General features: G+C 44.1%; 1 protein-coding gene across 4 annotated transcripts in view; it reads left to right on the top strand.

The window, feature by feature from the left end:
• Gpam (glycerol-3-phosphate acyltransferase, mitochondrial) overlaps positions 1–23091 on the top strand; it is a 60511-nt gene that overhangs the window by 5249 nt on the left and 32171 nt on the right. Inside the window, exon 1 of one of the 4 annotated variants that reach the window (XM_060391189.1) lies at positions 2035–2186. The exons of 2 other annotated variants lie outside the window; for them this stretch is intronic. The gene's annotated coding sequence lies outside the window, so the exon portion shown is untranslated. Of the gene's footprint in view, positions 1–2034; positions 2187–19200; positions 19345–23091 lie in introns of those variants that run through there. One more of the 4 variants, XM_060391185.1, reaches the window with a different exon arrangement.

Below are 23091 nucleotides of genomic sequence, written 5' to 3'. Positions count from 1 at the left end.
ATGGGTCTGAGAAGCGTCATTCTGGGTTCTTTGCTTCTTCAGCGCCCCTTTAGGAGGCCAACATCCCGATATACCTCTAGTTAGTCCTGGGACTCATCAACAAGGCAGAGTCAGCACACTTAAGGAGTTCACAACCGAGAAGAGGTGGCAGGTCATTAACAGGAACTGAATGTGACATTGCAGAGCGCGAATGTGGAGCAGGGCAGTGTGTTCACAGGGCAGCCCAGTCCCTGCTTTTGACTTTCTTTCCCTTCTCTGCCCTTGTCATGGTTTATCTTCTTACTCAGTTGAGTGGCTCAGCAATTTCTCCAACGATATTTAGTGGCTCTCAGATCCACACAGGCGATGCCTTTTCCAGTAAACTAAGGATAAAACTACAAGACATGTGTTTGTATGTGTGTGTGTTTGTTCACGTGTGTGCAGGTTTAAGTGTGAGGAGGTGAAGTGCAGGCCGAGGTCAAATGTTATTCCTCAGGTGGTATCCACCTAGTTTTTGAGACAGAGCCTCTAGCTAGGACCTAGGGTTTGCCAATTAAGCAAGTCTGTCTGGACAGTGAACTCCTGGCATCCACCTGTCTGTGCCGCCCCCGGGCCCCATCACACATGTGCACACCACATCCAGCCCTTGACTTGGGTGCTGCAAACTGAACCCAGAAATTCATATGAAGTGGCAAATGCTCTACTGGCAGCTGAGCCCCAACCCCCAAGTCTGCCTTTGTCTCTGTATCCCGGTATCCCAGTAAGTCTCGTCCAGCCAAGTGCTGCCTCATCACTGAGGTCGATGCCCATGTCCAAGCCCAGCAGGGCTCCCAAGAATGTATTCTATAGTGTCCCAGGCTCGCTGAGTGGCAGCGATGAATCTGAATTTTATCACTTCCTATGACACTCAGCTAGCTGTGGCAGTCAGACCATTAAAGAGAATCTACTGTCTTCTTAGAGTCCCAGGCTCCTGTATGTTTAATGCCTTGAGTATCTGCTTTCTGGGCCAAACTCATGAAACTCTAAAAGGAAAATACCCATCTCAGACAGCAGTTGTAATGGAAATAAAAGCCCTTGGTACCCCTATGTTATCAGGCTTCTGAATTTTTTATTGGTCAAGATAAAAGGAGTTGTGTTAACCCAGGTCGTCAGCTTCCTCTTAGATGCTGCTGTAGAGATGGCGGTAAAGGCTGCCGGCACCTGCCTAGGGTGGCTGGGTCCTCTGTGTACCTGCTGAGGTTGGGAATCATGGTGTCTTTACATCTGCTCTGGGTACACATGGAGGCAGGCATCTGCTTATCTCACTGTCTTCAGTCTGGTCCAGAGCTTTGGCAACCCTCACTCACTAGTGCTAGAGGGAAAGTACATACCGGGAGACCCAGATTCCAAGAATCTAGGTGGTAGTATCCAAGTACTGTGCTGCAGTTGGATGCTTCTGGGTTGGCGCTGTTTGAAGTGGGCAGCTCTCACACTGTGGTCATGCTTCTGGGTTGGCGCTGTTTGAAGTGGGCAGCTCTCACACTGTGGTCTGTGACGGGCGTTTAGCCACGTGTGCAAGGTTGGCTGTGCCGCAGCAACTGCATAGAAAAATTCACACTTGGACTGAGAGCTGTTTGGAGTCGGACTTGTGCCTCATATTGATAGATGCTTCTCTCTTGCTGTCGGCCCACATCTCTCCCTCTGGACTCAACACATCTCTTGGTATGTACCATAGTGGGAGGAAAAAAAGATGGGGCCTGTTGGGGATAGTGCAATAAAAAGTACTAATCTATATTTGAGACAACTACTTTCTGGAAGTTTCTACTTAAAAACTGTGTGGCCCTTGACTGGTACTATCTTTAACTTGCCTGTTTAGTTATTAGAAGTTTTTTTTTTTTTTTTAACTTCAGTACTGTAGTTGATCAGCAACCAGAGGAAGGGAAGGGGTGGGAATGTGAGGAGCAGGAAGCAGCAAAAGCCTGCAGCTGAGAGCTTGATGTTGGCTTGCTTCCTGGTCTTGTACTGTGGTCTTCTGGAAACTTCCTTGAGTGGTTGCTCCAGAGCAGGTCTGGACTGGGGAGCTGACACAGTTGTGGTGGACTTTCTTGGGCTGCTTCTCCAGCACAGCTTTCCCCACTGCACTCATCTGTGTAGCAGCTGGAGGGTGCATGCCCAGAGCCGTGTAGAAGGCATCAGTGGTGCTCTTACTGAGGTGTGACAGCAACCAGGTATGTGACCTGAGCAAGCAGCTTTCATTTTTTATTTATTTTTGTAGTTAAGACATCGTATCATCTTCATTCTTTGAAAACTTCACTCATGCGTGCAATGTTTCTTGATAACATCTACCCCAGCTCCCTCCTTCTGACTTCCTCTGCTCCCCTCAACACATCTTTCCCCTGTCAACTGCATCTCTTTTTTAAAAAAAATTATTCCCCACAGAGTACTGCTAGTGCCACCCAGATGAGAGTGGGTATGGGGTTATCGCTGGGACCCTAACCCTCTGCCCCCAAATAGCAGAAATAGCAACTGCCAATAGCTTCTCAGTTATGGGTAAGACCTTGGGAGCTCTTCCCAGCTTAGTGCTAGAATCAGTTCTTTCTTTCTTTCTTTCTTTCTTTCTTTCTTTCTTTCTTTCTTTCTTTCTCTCTCTCTCTCTCTCTCTCTCTCTCTCTCTCTTTCTTTCTTTCTTTCTTTCTTTTTCTTTTTGAGATAGGGTCTCATTATGTATCTCTGGTTCTTCTGGAACTAAATTGTAGGCCAGAATGGCCTGGGGATTCACAGAGATCTGACTTCCCCTGCCTCCTGAATGTTGGGATTAAAGGTGTGCTCTGCCACACATGGCTCATGTTGGAAGCTCTTAACTGGTTTGATCTTGTCCAAGGAACTACAACTGCACACGTACAACAGCACACTAAGTCCATAGAGCATTTCACAACAGTTCTCCCATCTTTCTGCTCGTACACTCTTCTTCCTTGAGTCTTGTGCGTGAAGAAGTGCATTAACAGATTGTTGATCTGGGCCTTCCTCAAAGCAGTTTCTTTTGAAGAAGATTCTGTGATGCAGAGATTGCAGAAACCTAGGCTGCTTACTTATGTATGAAAATGAGAAGGCACTGAGAGCAAGGACTCCCTCTATGGGTGCTACCAGACCTCTTCTTCCTCCTGGGCACCAACTGCTACCACCTCCCCTGAATTCTAAGTGTGGCCAGGCAGAGGCATGCCTTGGGCATCATGGTGGCTGTTGTGTTGACTCTGGGGAAACCACCCTGGTGTTTGGAACTCTGGCGTGGGGAGTCATGGTGGCTAAGTAATAAGGGCCTCAGGGTAAAGACTGTGAGTCTGTGTTTCTCTGCACTGAGGGAAGACTCTAGGGATCTTCTGGAGAGAGCAGTTCTTAACAAAATAAGTTCTCATCTAACCCCAGTCTTGCCAACTTGCTCATCTAACCCCCGTCCTTGGCCCATCTTGCTGAACCCAGGTCTCCTTTCAGAACCTCAAATTCCCATCAAAGCTGGGAAGCCCATGGTGAGGTCTATCATTGCTCAGAACATTTTGAAAATTAAGTAATATTATACATGGAAAGCACTGATAACATGTTCTTGTTGGTATCAAGTACTAAAAAGAAAACAGTTACTAATCTATACTATTTTTGCTGAGTTTATTGAAACTCATACAATATATTCTGACCATATTTTTTTCTTCTTCCAACTCCTTCCAGATATTTCCCACCTCTTCTCTTCCCTGCCCACCCAACTCCACACTGGTGGAGTTGAATAACTCCATCATGTGGAGGTGGTTTGAATAAGAGTGGCCCTCATGAACTCATGTTTGAGTACTCAGTCCCGGTTGGTGGAACTGGTTAGGAAGGATTAAGAAGTGTTGCCTCATCAATCCTCATTTAGAAAGACAGATAGGATGTGCATTGAACGTATGACAGGAGTCTACTGAAGGCATCTGAAAGACTCTAACTAGCAGTGTTTTCAAAGCAGATACAAAGACTTATAACCACACCTTTGGCAGAGTATAGGAAATCATATGAAAGAAGGGGAGTTAGTATGATGGGGAAAGGATAGGAGCTCCACAAGGACCAAATAGATCTGGGCACAGGGTCTTTTCTGAGACTGGTATTCAACCAAGGACCATGTATGGATATAACCTAGAACCTCTGCTCTGGTGTAACCTGTGGTAGCTCAGTAACCAATTGGTTTCCCATAGTAAAGGGAACAAGGACTATTTCTAACAGGAACTCAATGGCTGGCTCTTTGACCTCCCCACCCCCAAGGGAGGAACAGTCTTGTTAGGCCACAGAGGAGGACTTTGCAGCCAGTCCTGAAGATAAACCAGGATCAGATGAATGGGGAGGAGGTCCCCCCCTATCAGTGGACTTGGAAAGGGGCAGGGAGGTGATGAGGGAGGGAGGGTGGGAGTGGGAGGAAATGAGGGAGCAGGATACAGCTGGGATACAGAGTTAATAAAATGTAACTGATAAGAAAAAAAATAAAATTATTAAAAAAAAGAAACCAGTTAGGAGATTATAGTTATATAAAATTGAGGATTTTTGCTTATCCTACTAAATAACAATAAAAATTAAGAAATCTAGTATAATCCCACACTCATGTCAAACATGATGTAATCCAAAAAAGATCTTAGATGTTGTTATTCTGGAAAGTTATACTTTGGCTTTCAATAATTTTCAAAATGAATGCAGATCATTTCAAAACTTAATTGCAATAAAATTATTAATGGAAAAAAAAAAGAAGTGTTGCCTCGTTGGAGGAGGTGTGTCAGGCTTTGAGGTTTCGAATGAGCCTTACAATTCTCTTCTGTCTTGTGGTTGGGGGTTGAAATGTGAGTTCTCAGCTGTTCCTTTACTCCATCATCATAGACTCTAAACATCTGAAACCGTAAGCCAAATTAAATGCTTTCTTGTGTAAGCTGCCTTGGCCATGGTGATTTATCACAGCAATAGAAAAGTGAGACACTTCAGTAGCCACTATCTGCAAAAGTAAAGATATGGCAAACACATGGTTAAAAGCTCAGGAGTTTGGTGGAGGAAAGGTAAGAGGCTGACTCGTTACTGATTTAAAAAAAAAAAAAAGGAAGCTTGGAAAAGGAACAATTAGGGAGGGGTTTCCAGGCCCTGAGTACTGATTAACAGGAGAGGTGACACCTCTCTTGGACACTGGTTCCCCCATGCTGAGGTTTCCTTCTTGCTCAAACACTGAAAACCTGTGTTTAGAAAACTGCACAACAGTTAAAGAAAATAAAGCTAAGACCCACAGGTATCTTGTAGGAGAGCTTGCGTCGTAGCTGTTGCGAGTGGGAGAGCTTCTTCAGGGTCAAGGAAGTTACTGTCCTCTCTGCTATGTCTCTAATTACATAGCGCTACCCTGGGACGGGAATTAATTATCCATCTTAACAGGAAGAAGCGGCTAGGTATTACACGTCACATGCTCATACACACAGACTCATACACACAGACACACAGAGGTACACACACAGGCACATATGTACACACATCCTACAAATACCACACAGACATGCCATACAGATATACCACACACATACACTATACATACCATACACATATATCACACATGGATTATACATATATACTATATACCTCATATGCATATAGACTAAATAGACTATATACCAATCACACAAACCATACATATCACACATATCCACTATACATACCATGTACACACCACACACACATACTCACAACACGCACACCATGCTAGTTACATACCGCACATATCACAATACAGCATGTCCACATTACACACATCACACACACACCACACATACACTTCATCCATACCACACACACCATATATACACATACACCACAAACACTACACACACACCGCATGTGCCACACCCACTACATAGACAACACACACATACCATGTACACTGCATATACACACCACACATGCCATACACACAGTGTACATATCACACATGTACACCACACATATATCACAGAGGCATCCCATACATTTCTCACACATTTAGAGCACGCACACACCACACATATCAAATACATATATCACACATACACACATATACAACTCTCTCCCAGCACCACTCACTCCTTCTCTGAATGCCACATATACTCCATACATACATGTGCGTGCACACACTCAAACTCAAACATCAATTCCCTGCCTCTCTGAGCAGAGCGCCCAAGTACAGGCCCTTTAAGATCCAGCCCCCAGGTGAGTGCTTATGCCCAGCCAACACTGTAAAAACACATCCTTTGTCCTTTGGGCTCTCACCATCCCCAAGTCCAAACCAGATGCAAGGTACTGGTAAACCAGTCTATTGCTTTAAGCTGATACTCAGCATTGAGACCACTCTAAAGTACCAAACAACTGTGCACACACAGTTCCCAGCTTCCCCGGGGGCCAGCTGGAGCATGCTCTGTGCTGCTCGGAGCTGTGGTCCGGCTTTGTGGCTTCCAAGTTTGCTTGCTCAGAAAGGACCAAGTTGTCCAGGCTCAGTGGCTGGGAGAGGCAGCACTTAGCATAACTGTGTCCTGTGCTCCGTCCTCAGTGCTGCCTCTGAGAAGTGTGCAGACTACAGGGAAGACCACAGTCAAGCACAGGCAAGCACTCGCTCGGCCCTAATTCCTGTGAGAACCCCGAGTGGCCACCTCCCCTCACCTGCCTGCTGTCGTCAGTATTTGTGGACACTTACCTCACACAGATCACATGCTTGATGCTTTTCTTTCACTCTATGTGCTCTGTGTCTGTGTGTACATGTGCACATGTATTCTGCGTGTTCATGCGTATGTGCACAGTATGTCAAAGCTAAATGTTGAGGTCAGTTGTTTTCTTTATTACTTTCTGCCTTGTTACTTGAAACAAGTAACAAGGTCCTCTCACTAAACCTTAAGCTCACCAATTCAGTGAGACTGGCTGGCTGGCACACACAGGAACACTCTCTCCACCTTCATAGCACTAAGATTACTGGCGTGTGCTTCCATGCCTGGATTTTTATGTGGACACTGGGGTTGAATTTAGGTCATCATGTTTGTGTGACAAGCTGTGATGTCACATTGCCCACTGAGCCATTGCCCAAGCCTCTTCCCCCTCATTTTAATGTTTCCAGTAGGACATAGAATAAAGACTTCAAAAGGGAATGGTTAGTTGTAGCCCATTGGTCAATTCCTGACCATCACGTGCTTGGTAAATAAGGTTGTGCTGGCACACAGCCCCATTAATTTGCTTGTACTAACTGTGGCCTCTTCCACACAGCAGAACCAATCAGCTGTCAAGGCGACCATATGGTTAGCAAAGCCCAAAATACTATCTGGCTTTCTTTCTCTTTTCCTTCCTTCCTTCCTTCCTTCCTTCCTTCCTTCCTTCCTTCCTTCCTTCCTTCCTTCCTTCCTTCCTTCCTTTCCTTCCTCCTTCCTTCCCTCCCTCCCTCCTTCCTTCCTTCCTTCTTTTAGAAAACACTGACTCCTAACTTACAGTCTTAGTGTTGGAGTCAATCATGCTTGGGCTCAAATAGGGTTTTGGTTTCTTGTTAGCTGTGACATTGGAGAAGCTGCATAACTCCTCTATGAAACACATCTCCTCAATGTGGATGATAAATGCCTACTTTGGAGGGCTTTCGGGGAGGCTTGAATGAGACTGTATTTATAGAAACCTACACCCTTTTCCTAGCACCAAGTAAGTGCTCAGTCAATAGTAGCTCTGGTGGTCATTAACTCCACATCAAGCAAGTGTGAGTGTAGGTGACTGTTATCGTCTGCATAGCAAATGCCTGTCAGTAGTCTGCCCTTGCTGAGCTTCGTTCTGCTAGGAGCAAACAGATGATGATCAAGAAAAGAAAATGACAGGTTAATTTTAGATATAGAAAGTGCTGTAAATAAAACAGAATGACATAGAACAGAATGACAAGCCCAGGACAGAAAGTTGCAAATGGAACTAAGAGCTAAAAATAAGGATGACTCAGCCATACAGAAACTCAAGAAGGCATGTTCCTGGCAGGAGGAACCAGAAACACAGAGGCTCTGAGCCAGAGATGAGCTTAGACTGGTCAAGAAGAAAGAGGTGGCCTTGGGGACTTGTGGTCCTGCAGGAGAGGAGAGTTGCAAAGGACTGGTGAGGAATGGCAGATGGGTTAAAGAGCGTGAGAGCTTGTGCTCTGGGGAAGGGGTGCAGCTCAGAAGCTGGGAAATCTGAGACAGAGATGGGACAGAAGTGCAAGCACTGTGGCCTCATTCCTGATCTTTTGCTCCTTGCTGCTGCCATTGGCCCGTGTTGGAATCAGGAATGAGCAGGGGCTTCTGTTGTGAAATCCCATCACAACACCCTACTGAGCTCAGCCATCTGCTGGGGCTCTTCTCCATAGAGTGCCCCTAAGTCACCTGACAAATTAGGAAAATGCCAGTAACTCTTTGAAATCAGTCTTTATCAGGAATCTTGGTGCTTCTCCAGGCAGAGCACTTAAGGAGCATATCAGTCAATGTAATCTCAAAGCCCAGCAACAGAAGACCCCCAGATAAGAGCTTAGTCCCCAAAGGCCACTCAGAATTCATGGCTCTGGTTCCTATAATTAGCATTTCTATTTTGTCTGAATCACCGAACAGGCGTGAAGGGCCTTTGTGATAATATTTTACCTGTTTGAGGCTTGAAAGAAAGCATCAGATACCATCAGTTACCCAAACTGCCCCCACAATTGGCTAATAATAGTAGCCACAGTCACAGAGTGCAACTGTATTCACTGCTTGGAAGTGACAGTATACCCGCTGTAACACTTGGAAGTGACAGATTGCTACTGTGTTAGTTTCCTTGTTGCCATGACAAGATACCTGACAGAAGCAACTTAAGGAGACAGGGTCTGATTAGGCTCACAGTTTTGGAAGATACCATCCATCCTAGAGGAGAAGGTACCTGGAGGGGCTCAGTCAGCATGGCAGGAGCTGGTGGCACAGCTCATTCACATCTTGGTAGATCAGGAGGTAGAAATCTAATTGGTGAAATGAGGCTGGGCTAAATAAAAAGATAGGCCCCATGGGCCAGTGGTTCCTGAACATCCCCCAAAGCACCACCCACTGGGGACCAAGTATTTAAATGCATGACCCTATGTGGACAATTCTCATTCAAACCATAATCCCTACCTTCTTGTGGTTTAGATGAATTTTCTTTTTATTGTCTTCATTCTCCTTCTCCACCACCTTCATCATCCTCAAAATAAGCCTTTATTGGGGTATCTATAAATCAGCTTTTTGTCAGTATACCAAAGTACCCGAGGCAGGCTAATTTTATAAAGAAAAAAGGTCTACTTAGTTCAAAGTTCTGGAGGTTCAAGGTTGAGGGGCCACAGGTGGTGATGACATTCTTGCTGGCAACATCCTGTGGTGTCACATGGCAAGACGTGGAGGCTATGTGTATCTGCAATCCCTTCCTCCTCCTTATAAAACTTCCAGGATCTAACCATGGGGTATCCCTTCTGTGGCCTTATATAACCCTATTCACTTCCCAAAGACCCTACTTCTAATTATTTTACTTGGACAAAGTCTACATCCCTATTACCATTCACGGGCAACTTTGCTGATTAAGTTCTGTGTGCGGGGGGGAGGGGGGAGGGGAGCAGCCTGATGATATTGCAGTGGTAGAGCACTTGCCCCGTATATACAAAGGCCTAGGTTCAAGCCCAACATCTGTCTGTCTGTGTGTGTCTCTCTCTCTCACACATACCATATCCTATATCAGAAATAATGTGCAAATGTGTGTTTTTCAACAGAGCATGTCTTTGCCTCACATATGTAGCTTGCTTATTTATTTCTAATTTTGAGTAATAGCCTCATGTAGTATAGCCCGGGCTGGCTTCAAGTTGAGACTGTTCTTGAACTGCTGATCCTCCTGTCCTCTCCTCCTAAGTGCTAGTGTTCTGGGAATGCACCACCACACCCATATAGTATTATTTGGTGGTGAGAATAATCTACTACTTTTTTTTAAAATCTACTACTTTTATTACAGTATAAAGCAAATGTTATTATTAGCTTTGTTTTACAGATGAAAAGAAGAGAGTGAATGAGGAAAGATATATAGATAGAATTAAAAAACCTAGTTACATAATTGCATTTACATCAACATTCCTTCACAAAATGTAGACATGTGATTGGTCAGGCTATAAGTATTAGTTCAGAATAATTATACTTTGGGACATGTCTGAGCAGCAAATATGCCTTGCCATAATCCCAAAGCACATTCCTAATTAGCAACATGATACATATATATGCCACCATGGTTTTAGAATAATAAAAATTTGCCAGTCATATGTTAAGGAGAGCCAATTGATTGTTTTGCTAAATTACAATTTGTCTGAGAGTCACTCTGGTTAAATACACAGAGTTAATTTACTAAATAGGCAATTTTATGTTAGGTACCATAATCATTATTTGAAATTCACTCTAAGTACATACATGGGTTTGTCCCAACTCTGTAGAGCTAAGAGTCAAGTAAGACTTATTTCTGAGAAGCTAAAATTCCATTCATTCCAGGATTTGATCAGTTGCTGAGGCTTTAGATAATCATTGACTTTGGGTCTAGGTTGTATTTGTTCGATAGTTAATGAGCAAAGTGACCTAGAGCTTTAGATGGACTACTGGAAGGACTTCACTTACAAACACCCTGGAGAGAAACCAACTTCACTGGTCTGGACATTTATTTGCCTATCTGTGGACTGAAGTTACTAGGCATTCTGCAGTTCTTACGTGTGATCTACACACGACTCCTGGACATGTAGCAGGGCATGAACAGAACTGGTGAGAGCCTTTGACTGTGAACCTGCAGTCATTGATAAGTGGGGGCACACTGTACCGTGAGAAGAAATGAATGTGCAGCGGGGTGGACATGTTCTTCACCCCGAGTGGCAAGTTGGCGGGAGCAGAGAGTCAACTGCAGCCAACTTCACCTGTAATGCCGGACAACGGAAACCCTATCCCCAGTATCTGTGTTGGGAGGTGACTTTCTAGCGCAATGCGTGATAGCTGGACCAGATTTGACTAAAACTTAATCAACTGTGTTTTGACTTTGTATTCACATTTTCCTTTATATCAGATTTGTGTAATGAGACTTTACCTTGAGTGACAAGTTGGTTGATGACTCTTTACTTCGGAAAGCATCTTTTTGAGAATTCATAAGTTAAAAGCCAAAGACAGTTGCACAGAGCTTGTTTCTAATGCCCAAGTGAATATATTTTTTCAAAAGAAAATCTTTGAGCTTTTCCGTATCTTTGAAAATAATAAAACCACATTTTCTCAGAAGTATGCTAAAAAACTGTGACTGTTGGTGGCTCTTCTGCCTAATTAGACTTAATGAGAGAAGTCCCAGTTTTCTTTGAATTCATTAGAAACAGAAAATATGCAAAGTAGTTCTGACCTTCCTTTTTATGAAAATTCTTTCTTCTGACAAAGGCTGATGCTGAGAAAGAAAGGATAAAGACAAGACCATCTCTAGCCGTTTCTAGTTCTTCCTTTAAATATCTGAAAAGTGCTTTCATGGTTATTGGGCCGAAGTATGTTCAGCTCTCATCTTCACCTTGGTTTTGTTCATGGCTTGGACAGGCCATGGCTCCAGCCCTCCCCCTGTATTCTTGCTCATGTCTGGGTCCTAACACCTAGTGTCTTCTGTACTTACATTGCCCCTTAACGCTGACCCAGATGCTGGAAGGGGTGTGATATAGACAGGAAATCCACTGTCATTTTTCTTCATTGTTAGAAGAAGCAGTGTGCTTAAGGAAGTTCACATGCATCTTTCTTGAGGAATTGCATTAATTATTCTTCTGCTGCTTTGATAAAGCACTGAAGCCAAGGCAATTCACAACGGAGGAAGGGTTTATTGGGAATATGGTTCCAGAGGGATGAGGGCATCATGGTGGGAAGGACGGCAGCTGGAGCAGGGAGCTGAGTGCTCACATCTTCAGCCACATACTCGAAGCTAACCAGGCAAGCTGGAAGTGGTGCGAGGCTTTCCCAAGCGATGAGAAACATCGTAGCAAGGCTGTGCCACCAAAACCTCCCAGAATGACCCCATCAGTGTTCAAATGCCCATGACCACAGGCCCACTTCTCATTCAGACTAGCACTAGAGGCCTGGGTGGCTAATTTCAAAGAAAGGATGAGAAAAAAATGAGGAGAGGGAGTTAGGTAAAGGGGAACATTGACAGGCAGTGGAGAATATGCTTAAGACATTAGTATATAATGAATAACTGAGTGAATTTTAATTGGTTGGAGCAGAGATGGGTGTCTGACATGGCCTGTGTTGCCTCTTTAAATGCTTATTCTGGATAGTGTGAGGAGGGGATGCTTGTAAAGGCAGAGGATGGGAGAACTCATCAGGGGGACCCATGGTTAAACTGTTACGCCTCCCAGATAAGAGATGGTGGGTGGTGGCTTGGTTAGGCTCGAGTAGGGGGAGGGGGACATGTGTATGATGTCCCAATATGGGACTCCACATTGGGTTGGCTATGGGAAGAACTCCAGAATGATGTCTAAGCTCCTGGTCTGATAAGTAGAGTGTATAGGGTAGAATTAGAGAGAGCCTGGGCCCAGCAGAAGACATCAAGAAAAGTATATCCAGTGTGTAGAGAAGAATTCAGGAATGAGCTGTCAAGCCAAGGGAAGGTGTTTTCTTTTCACTCATCTTTAACTTATCCCATAAACCATCACACCTCATACAAGAGTGTAAATTTCCTTTGAAGCTGTTCGAATCTACTAGGGTCCCTCTGGGGGATAAGATGCCTACTTCCCTTTCATTCCCACCAGCACTGTACCATCACCTCTGTTATCTTCAGAGGTGCAATTCTGAGCCCAGTGAAGATGAAGACACACCTTTGTGTTAGCATGTGCAATGGCCTGGCTTCTTAGAGGTTCCTGCATCTCTTCCTCCAGATTAAGGCCTTTGCATTATATTAGCCCAACCAAAATTGTCACTGATTGTTCTGGAGGCCATGTGGGTCGTTTCTTTCCTCACATGCTTAGTGGGATTATGTAGTTAGTAAAATGTGAACAGAACCGACCTGAGGGTGAAGCCAGCAGAGCTCACTACGTTATCTTTCACCAGTCTTGAGACTCCGTAACGTGCCGTCTTTACGGCTTCCTTCTGCCCTGCTGGCTCAGTGATCTCCACAAGCACAGCCCTGTAGAACTGTTCACCAGTATCCATGCAGCATGTGCTCAGATGAACTTCTGTCGTCTTAACACTTGGAGCCACTTACTGTCGTAACTCAGCCCATCCTGACTGACCCAGAGAAACAAGCCGGAAGGGTTTGTGTGAGCTTTGAAATTTTAGAGAAAAATCTTTGCTGGGATCCAAGCTCAAAAGAATAGGAGCCTTATTTATGCTCCAAAGGACTCCACAGGGAGTATGTTTCCAAAGCTCAAGGCTCATTCCTGAGCTCTTTTGAGATGAGAGTTGTCAGAAAACTGGTTATGTCCACAGCACATCTCAGGAGGCCATAACAATGGCCATCACCGAGAAAATTCCACCTCAGGCAGCCACTGTGCTAAAGCTTTTTATAGATTATTTCATTCCCAAATACTCTAATCAGCGAGTGAACGTCAGACAATCAGCATTCCAGGTGGGTGAACTGGGGTCAGAGAGGGCTACAGCAGAGGCAGGTTCAGGAGGGGAAGCAGGTCCTTTGGTTCCACCGCCCTTACGGAACTCTCAGACATTCCGCTGTTCAGGTGTCTGTGTATGGGTGCGTGCGTGTGTGTGTGGTGTACGGATGTGTGCATGTGTGGGTGCATGTGTGCCTGTATGTGTGTGCAAGTGCATGCATATGTGTACGTAGCACATGCATGTGCATGCTTACATATGTGTGTCTGAGTGTGTATATGCACTTGTGCGTGAATGATGGGAGTGGGGAGCTCTGATTTCCCAGTGGACTATTCAGTCCTTCAGTTAGCTCCATCTGGATGACGAGGCCCTGTGCTCTTCAGGCAGGGGGCTCCATTAAAGGATCTGTTTTCTCAGGCTAAGGACATGGCATCCCAGCCCTCTTTACCAGGCTTCATAAGACTTATGGGCATATGTTCTGGAGTCAGACAGATCTGAATTACCCTGAGGGTCCTGTCCCTTAACTGCATGCACTTGACGGTCACTCTGTGCCTCAGTTTCCCCCCTGGAAGATAGATTTATAAGTAGTTCCTAGCCCATGAAGCCGTGGGAAGGACAGGTCCTGCCTTTCCCTCTCTGACATCAGGTCCTTTCTGACTCCTTCCCTGCTGTCCTCTATAGAATGAGGAAATGATGGGCTGGGCTCCCCTGCAGCTTGGATTTGGCTCATAGGAAGGCGGGGTGGTATTTAATGTGCTGAGAAAGGAAAGACAGTCCCTAGTCCACTCGGGTGGTGACCCTGGTTTAGGTTCCTCTTGGCATCCTACTTCCTCTGTCCCAGCTGACTCTCTCCAGACCTTGGGAGTGTAGGTTGTTTTCTTGCTAATCTCTGGTTGCCTCATACCCCTTGTGCTGCTTCAGTGATTCTTGGATCTTTCTAAGAGTTCCCTGTGTGAAAGTCCCACTCTCCAGCTCTCTGGCATGGACTGTTTTCCTGGCTGCTGCATGGCCGAGAGGCCTGGCTGGGATAGTGCCTATAATGTGCTTGGAAGTGTGCTTGGCAGGTAGCAAGAGCTGGGTAAAGGGAGCTTACCAAATGAACAGACTGCCCAGCAGCTCCTGCACTGCCGACTTGCCCCAGGCAGGCTCTTGGGGACATCAAAGCTCCCAAGCCACTGGCCACACCTACCAGATTGCTCAATCTGTGGTCCTACCTGTTTGTTGGCTTTTACCTAATCTAACCAGGTAAGAGAGATGCCAACTCCACCATGGCATTCACATGTCACAATTTTAAGTTTTCAAACTTCTTACTGTGGCTTCTGGCACATCGCTTTATCTAGTCCTGACTTTCTAAACCTCCTCTGCTCTTTTCTAACTGCTTCATTCCAGACCAGCTTTGGCTCAGCTTGCTGGCTCAGTCTTCCCTCTGGATCTGGCATGCTTCTTTGGCTCCTGGTCAGGTATGCTCTGTGAACCTTTCATGGGAAGGTAATTTTCACCCTGGGTAAGAATGGGGCCCTCTACCTAGAAACCCTCTCTGATTGTTACTGCGATTTCAGGCTCCCGTAAGGTTCTCAGTTCTGTGATGCTCATCATATGAATTTAGATGAGACAAGGCACAGTATAGCAGGTAGCAGACGTGGTTCTAGAACAGGCGGCACTCTTGAGGCTGAGAGTGAATGAGGACCAAAGAGGCCACCGAGGAAGGAAAGGCTCTCCCGGGGCAAGGGTGGACAATGGTCAGAAAGATGATTGTACAGGAGAGTACTCTGGTTCCATGAGAGTAGACAACAGCCAGATTAACCCTATGTTGACCCATTTGTTTAGATAGGCTTTCTCCATTCTTGAAGTTCCAGGAACAGATAAAGCTTTCCAAAGGGCTTATTCTTATCCAAAAATTGACAGATTGACAGGCCCATTTTTATTAATTTTTTTTTGAGCTGAACTTTCAGGTAGCCCAGGCTAGCCCTGAGCTGTGTATGTAACTAAGGGTGGCTGTGAGTCTCCAATCCTTCTGCCTGAGTGCTGAGATTACATAATGTGCAACAAGTGTCATCATCACTTAATAGAGGAGAAAATAATAATGTGTCTGGCTTCTACCAGAAAGCTAGATAGTAATCATGATCTTTTAGAAGTGTCATGTCGCTATGCAGGGTCAGAGATAGGATTCTTATTTCATTCTTAGGAAGACTAAGCAAAGTCGTGACATTTCTGTTCCAGAAGCTGATTAGGGCGGGAGCCACCTGCAATGATCTTCTGGCCTACTAATATCTAGTTGGCGACCTGCTGTGACCATCATAAGGCTGGTCTCCTCACTATTCTGCGAACATAGACTTTTATTTTTGAGACAAGGTTTATTTGTCTAATCCTGGCTGTCTTGAAGTTCTGTAGAGCAGGCTGGTCTTGAAGTCAGAGATCCGCCTGCCTCTGCCTCTGAAGTGCTAGGATTACAGGCACTTTACAGTGCAGCCAAAGAGGGGTGACATGGGTTCCTGATATTCTTTATTTTGTCTCTCCTGGTTTACTTTGTTCCCTCTAATCCTCTTGTGTGCCAAGGAGACTCTTTACTTGCCAGGACCTGATTTATGCATGACAAAATATTTTTTCTGCTGCCAACGTAGTACAAAGCAGACTATTAGTGGGCTGGGATGAGTGAATGTTGAATTAACCCATCTTTAAGCCATTCCCTAGAATTCAAAAGTGGTCATTTTCAGACATCGGCCCCTGTCCCTTACTTGAGTATGCATGTTGCAGGGGGCCATGGAGAGGTCCCGGCTCATTTTTGCTGAGTCTTCTGGTCCTTGCCTGAGCCCTGTGTGCCTTTCAGAGTTCCATTCCTTCTATGACAGGCTCTAGCATGTGGGCCTTCCTGAGGCTCCAAAGACCCACTGCACCCTGGAGGGCCTGCTGCCTCCAGTACTCTGCATCGGATGAGAGGATTCTCACATCTGAGCTAAGTCCTTGAACTACGTTCCCTTCTCAGTGTGTGGGCTATGCTGAATTCTACCCCTCTTTCAGCCAACTTTCCTCTCTAGCTGAACACAATCTAGCTGAACTTCCAGGGAGAAACAAAAGCTTAAAGTTTGTCTTGTTGACTACAGACCCCAGCGCAGTAGTTTCTTCATTCGTTTTTGCGTTCTATCTCAGATTGCAACCCGCGTGGCTTCCCTGAAGATTTTAGAGAGACACAGGACTTAAGAAGCTAAGACTGCCTATACTCCAGAACTGAGAGGAAATAGCTTTCATTCCATAAGAGTGAGCTAGGGTGGCTTTATAAAGACACACTAACTAATTTCTCTATTACCTGATTGCTCACCCTGCTTGCCTATGGCCAGTTTTTCTTTTAAAACTAATCCACCACCCTGAGGCACAGCTAGTGGCTGGTGGCATGCAATCCACCTAGTTTCTGCCTTTTTTTTTTTCTGAGAAGTTCAGCCTTGCCCCTCACCCTATCAGCTAGGCACTAGGCTATGCTAGAACAGGTTTTCCCAAAGTCTGACCATTTCGGGTAGATTTGATGGTCTTCCAGAAGGACTGTAGCTCCAACCAGCCTTGTCATGTGGACCCTACCCCATCTGAGCATATGCATTCTTTGAACATTATTTTTCAGTAAAATTAGACTCAGTGTTGGGGAATTTTTGTTTGCCTGTCTTCTCTCTCTTAAAATGAGACCCAGCATGCCTTATACCCCAGCCCAGAAGTTTATATTACAATCAGCCACTGTTCTGTCCACTTCAAAACTTGTAAAAAAGGATCACTTGAGGCTGTTATGTGGTTTGGGGCCATTGGCTGGGTTTACTTTTCATGGTACAACATTTTGGAGGGTCTAGAATTTTCTAGGAGTCAGACAGTCATTATTTGCTTCTCAGAAACATTCAGATTTGATATGAATCTTTAAACCAAAGGCCTTGTGTAGAAAGAGATGTTTTCAGCCAACACCATACTTCACATGGGACTACTCCTTTGAGGTTATTTGGAGCTTACTCTACTAATCCATTTACTAATGAAGCAACTTTCAGTGAAGGTGAGGTCCTTGCAGTGCTATAAGTGTGTCCAAAGTATTTCAGTGATGTTCAAACCCCTATGGCCTGAGGTTACTTCTGAAAGATATCAAGTCCACCCCTTCCACTGCCAGCCCTCAGTCTGCTAGGCTGACAAAGCTGATTTCTAAAATCCTTCTTTTCTATTTTTTTTAATTTCTTTTTTTTTGAATTCTTTATTAATTATACTTTATTCACTTTGTATCCCCCCTGTGGTTCCCTCCCTCCTCCTGTCCCAATCCCTCCCTTCCTCCACCCTCTGCATGCATGTCCCTCCCCAAGTCCACTGATAGGGGAGGTCTTCTTTTCTTTCCTTCTGATCCTAGTCAACTAGGTCTCATCAGGAGTGGCTGCAGTATCTTCTTCTGTGGCCTGGTAATGCTGCTTCCCCCTCAGGGGGAGGTAATTAAAGAACAGGCCAATCAGTTCATGTCGGAGACAGTCCCTGTTCCTATTACAATGGAACCCACTTGGATACTGAACTGCCATGGGCTACATCTGTCCAGGGGTCTTAGGTTATCTCCATGCATAGTCCTTGGTTGGAATAGCAGTCTCAGGAGAGATCCCTGTGCTCAGATTTTTTGGTTCTGTTGCTCCCCTTGTGGAGTTCCTGTCCTCTCCAGATCTTACTGTTTCCCACCTTTTTCAAAAGAGTCCCTGCACTCTGCTCAAAGGTTGCCCAGAAGTCTTAGCATCTGCTTTGATAGCCTGCAGGGCAGAGCCTTTCAGAGGTCCTCTGTGTCAGGCTCCTGACTTGTTTCCTCTTTTTTCCTTCTTCTGATGTCCATCCTCTTTGCCTTTCTGGTTAGGAATTGAACATTTTAGCAAGAGTCCTCCCTCTGCTTTCTCAGACAGCTAGGAATAGCGCGTCTTCAAGATCCAGCTATACCACTCCTAGGCATATACCCAAAAGAGTCTCAAGTAAACAATAAGGACATTTGCTCAACCATGTTTGTAGCAGCCTTATTCATAATAGCCAGAAGCTGGAAACAGCCCAGATGCCCCTCAGTAGAGGAATGGACGCACAAATTGTGGTATATCTACACGATGGAATATTACTTAGCAATAAAAAACAAGGAAATCATGAAATTTGCAGGTAAATGGTGGGATCTGGAAAAGATTATCCTGAGTGAGCTATCCCAGAAGCAGAAAGATGCACACGGTATATACTCACTCATATAGACATATAATATAGGATAAACCTACTAAAATCTGTACACCTAAAGAAACTTTTCTATTTTTTTTAATGTAGTTGAGTCATTCTAGCACAAGAAACTTGCCCACAATTAAAGTCAAAGCTGATGTGCCTTTGCTGGAGAGTGACAGAATTTTGTCACATGTTAGTGTTTACATAGGTGAGTCCCTGACAAAATCTGGACATCTTAAGGGAAGCAGGGAAGCAGGGAAGCAGCAATGCCTGCTGTGTTCCTTTAACTGGTAAAGCAAAGCTGGGCCAATCCTCACAGTTGCTTTTATTTTAGGTCACATTGCCCTGGACTACAGGTCATGTGATCATCTTGGCTGCAGCAACAGTTGCAATATTCTGCAATGAGATTATCATAATTGGCTTAGACACCTTGTTTCATTCTTTTCTCTAAGCCTGGCAAAAGATCACCCTGAACAAAATCAGAAGGAAAGAACAGATAGATGTTAGATCAACGGCTCTCTCAAGGAGAGAGACTAGGGAGATCCTAAAAGCTACGAGCTGAAGAGCTAGAAGCCGATTTGAATCTTTTGGGAAAGATTCAAACAGGAGTTGAGTAAGTATTCTAGACTATGTTCTCCAGAGAAGGGGCTTTACTGTCTTGCTAAAGCTGTACTTAAAGCAGAGTGCCTGGCATAAAGTAGAGGCTTTATAAACATTTACTGAATAATCAAATTCCTAAAAGGAACCTGGAGAAAAGTAGAAGATGAGAAAAAAGCCCGGGTCTCTTCATCATTCAAATGACTTCTCCTAATAGAATTTTCTAGAAGAATTGTTATATTTTAGATCAAGCAATGCCATGGATACTGCATGATTGAGGTTTGAAAAGTCAGCTAATTGTATTCTTTTGTGGAGAAGTGTACATTCATAGGTGGATCGGTAGAAACTGGAACAAATGTCCTCAGGTTCCCTTTGATCATCAAGGGAGGCCTTTTGAAGAGGGACTATTAAATAGGCAGTGTAAATATTGGAAAAACTACCAGAGCTTAGTGTGAGAAAGGCTTCAGTTCTGATCCTTCTTCACCTTCTGTCTTTATGCAGTTAGACTCTCTGCTGTTGTCACGTTAGTTATACACGCTATAAACTGCACAGTATATTGTTTTTAATTTTTTGTTGTAAGTAGTCTGCCATCTTTTAAAGATATTTTAATAAGAAATTACTTCAGGTCCTGAAGGTCTTGTAAATTCTTGGTGTAGGTTCAGATTTAAAATCTATAGCATTTGAAAATCAGTAACATTTATTATATAGCCTATGTCTTCTAGTAACGAATTCTTTCAGTGGTTACTTTTCCCCTTTCTTTCAGCGACACCAACCACACACACTCACTCCAAATTCCCTGATGCTACATTGATTATTTATTTCTAGTTCCTCAGTGCAGCATTCCACATAGCACTGACATAATGTTTTAAAGTATGTTATTTTATTTTTTGGTGATGTTTAATCTGTTGTTAATTCATTACAAGTGTTTATGTGTGTTTTATGTTTTAAAAAATCTCAATGGTTTTATGTCTGTGTGTTTGATTTGGATTTTTTTTTTTTGAGACAGGGTCTCTTATGGCCCAGTTAGCATTAAACTCACCTTAGAGTGGAGGCTGACTTTGAACTCCCGATTCTCTGCCTCTACTTCCTAAGTGCTGGGATTGAAGGCCTGCTCACCATGCCCGCTTTTATGTAGTGCTTTGTGCAGTCTACATGATTTCATGCATGCTCCCGGGGTAAGCAATCTCCCTCTCTCCCAGCCTCGTTTTTGCTGAATCTTTTCCCAGGTCTTTATTCTGCTTGCTGTTAACTCCACTATCCCTAGCACTCTCAATTTATGGGTTTCCCCACTTCTGCTATGCATTACTCTGTCACTCTTTCTGTTTTTTCCTCTGCATGCCTAAGAATTTCAATTTGACAACACTGGGAATCTCCCTTTGTGAGGGTCAGGATATTTTCATATTCCCTCTAAGTACTGTCATGCTTTATTTTTAGGTTTTTTTTTTTAGCAATTGATCAAGGGGTAGGGGTGGTACAGGGTTTTAAGATTTGTTAAATAGGACCATAATAGACTTTCCTGTAGGGCTAATTTTGCCCTGCTACTGAGGTGAAGTCATTTATGTCATGAAATATGGGGTTTCCAGACTCCATCTTAATGGTCTTGTACGACCACGGAGAATCTTTTACCGGTAGAAACAAGAATGTCCCTCCCCCCATCTTGTGCAAGCCACAGTGAGCATTCATTCTTCTTTTCAAGTTTATGTGCTCTTCTTCCCTGGATGTGGAAGGCCCAGATATGTGCAGGTTAATTAGCTGAGGACTGGACTCTGCGGGTTTCCATGGCTCCTTTAGCCACTTAGCTTTCTCCTCTCTGGTATGTGCTCCAGATCTGACACCTCCGTTCCCCCCAAGCCAGTCTACCTAAACCTCCCCGAGTTTCTCTGTTTCATACTGAAGCCTGAGAACTCTCTCTAGCTGATAGACCGATGTAATTTAAGGCTTATCTCATTTTAACCCCTCCCATTGGACAAGATGTCTGCTATTTGAATGTCATTGTTTCACATCTGCCTGTTTGGTTCTGGCTGTCTTAGATAAGACGGTTAAGTCCACTCCCATTGCCCCATCTGAAGTGACTGGACTGGTTACTACAACTCACTCTGTTGATAAAGGACATTGTTTAGGGAGTTGCCTGCTTCCAAAGCAATGTTCATTAAGTAACCTGAACTTGGCATGGCAACCCACACTTACATATATATTAGCTCTTGTGCAAGAAGAGTTCCTACAGCTGAGTTTTACATAAGACACATTTTCCATCTGGCTTATAGTTCAGAATTTTTCTGTGTCAGTCTTTCTACTATATTTCTTGTTGTTTGCTTTTTACCAATCTAAGGTTTTTCTTTTTCTTTCCATGTTTTGTTTTGTTGTTTGTTAGGGCACAGTATTCTGTGAACAAAATTTCATGATGTTTTGTGATAAGAAATTTACTCTTTGTAGCCAATGTACAGTCCTCTAGAACGTTAGTGAAGTGTATTTGTTTTTTGCTAAGGTACATGTGAGGCTAAGTAAAGGCAGGTCTTTGACTTCAAGGCCTATAATACTTATTCTATGAATACCTATTTCTATTCTCTGGGGCTGTTTCCCAGAAGAAAATATTTTACAGGATGGGTTTATAAAGAGAAGTGGAAACTGCAAGTTAAGGAACTCTTGTTTTTCTTGTTGAGCCTTAGCTTCAGATATTTATGGGGTGCTTCTTATAACACAGCATTACACATTAATTAGGACCAGCGATGCAACGCACGGCCATCACCAGTTTGTAACCCTCAGCAGGTCTGACACAGGTTGATATGGTGCTATGGTTCACCTTCGAGATGTCACAGAAGCATGTGATAACTGAGGACAGGAGTAAATAATGCTTGTAGAATAGTTCAGGGACCACAGAATGCCGGGATGAATGGGGCACGCATAACCAAGGTGGTAGCACGTCTCAGGAACCACCTTAGGGACAACTGCTGGGGAAGGAGGCCTCTCTGTAGGCCTGATGGGCCTGGCCAGACATTTGGACTCTAGGGAGCTATGGACATGCTTTTGTTGGGCTATTTGTGCACAGTTTTATTCTGAGCAGAAGATTATGCTGACAGCATGCAAGCTGGACAGGAACCAACAGCAGGTGCCTGAGGACAAAGACCATGTCTTAGTCCTCTCTGTGTTCCCAGATTCTAGTTCCTGTTCAATATGTGTTGAGTGATGTATCTTTTTCATTTTAAATTGCTAATACTTCTTGATAACCATTGGCCTTGTCAATAGCGTTGGCAAATATTGCAAAAGAGCCCTTTCCTGCCCAGTGTTGTTCTGTTCAAATGGCTTAAGGGAGGTAAAGTTTGACTCGGACTTCTTCAAGCCATTTTTAAAATAGGTATTTACTAGTAAATTGAAATATAATAGTTACACGTGATATGGAATGATGTTAATGATTTATGAGTGCAATGCAAAGTAAGTCATGCTAATTAGCATGCCATTATTTCACTTACCATTTTTTTTTTTTTTGTGGCGAAAACATTTGAAATGTATTTTTCAATACTCTTAGGAAGCTAGGACGCGGTCATTTAACACAGTTACCGCAGATACTGCTTTGTGCAATGTACCTCAAAGGAAAACAGCCGAGTGTTCCTGCCTAGGCGGCTCTGTACTTTCAAGTTGTCCATTCTTCATTTTTTTTTCTCCTTTAAGACTGAGTCATCATAGAAATTTCACAGCGTTATTTTTGAATCCCTGAGTCCTCGTTCTCAACAAATTCAGCTTGGCCTCACACCTCTCACAAAAGGGC

The sequence above is a fragment of the Meriones unguiculatus genome, chromosome 1, assembly GCF_030254825.1.
Source record: "Meriones unguiculatus strain TT.TT164.6M chromosome 1, Bangor_MerUng_6.1, whole genome shotgun sequence".
In the NCBI taxonomy this organism is placed as follows: Eukaryota; Metazoa; Chordata; class Mammalia; order Rodentia; family Muridae; genus Meriones; species Meriones unguiculatus.
The sequence above is the reverse complement of the archived record's forward strand: the minus strand, read 5'-3'. Positions and strand labels throughout refer to the sequence as shown.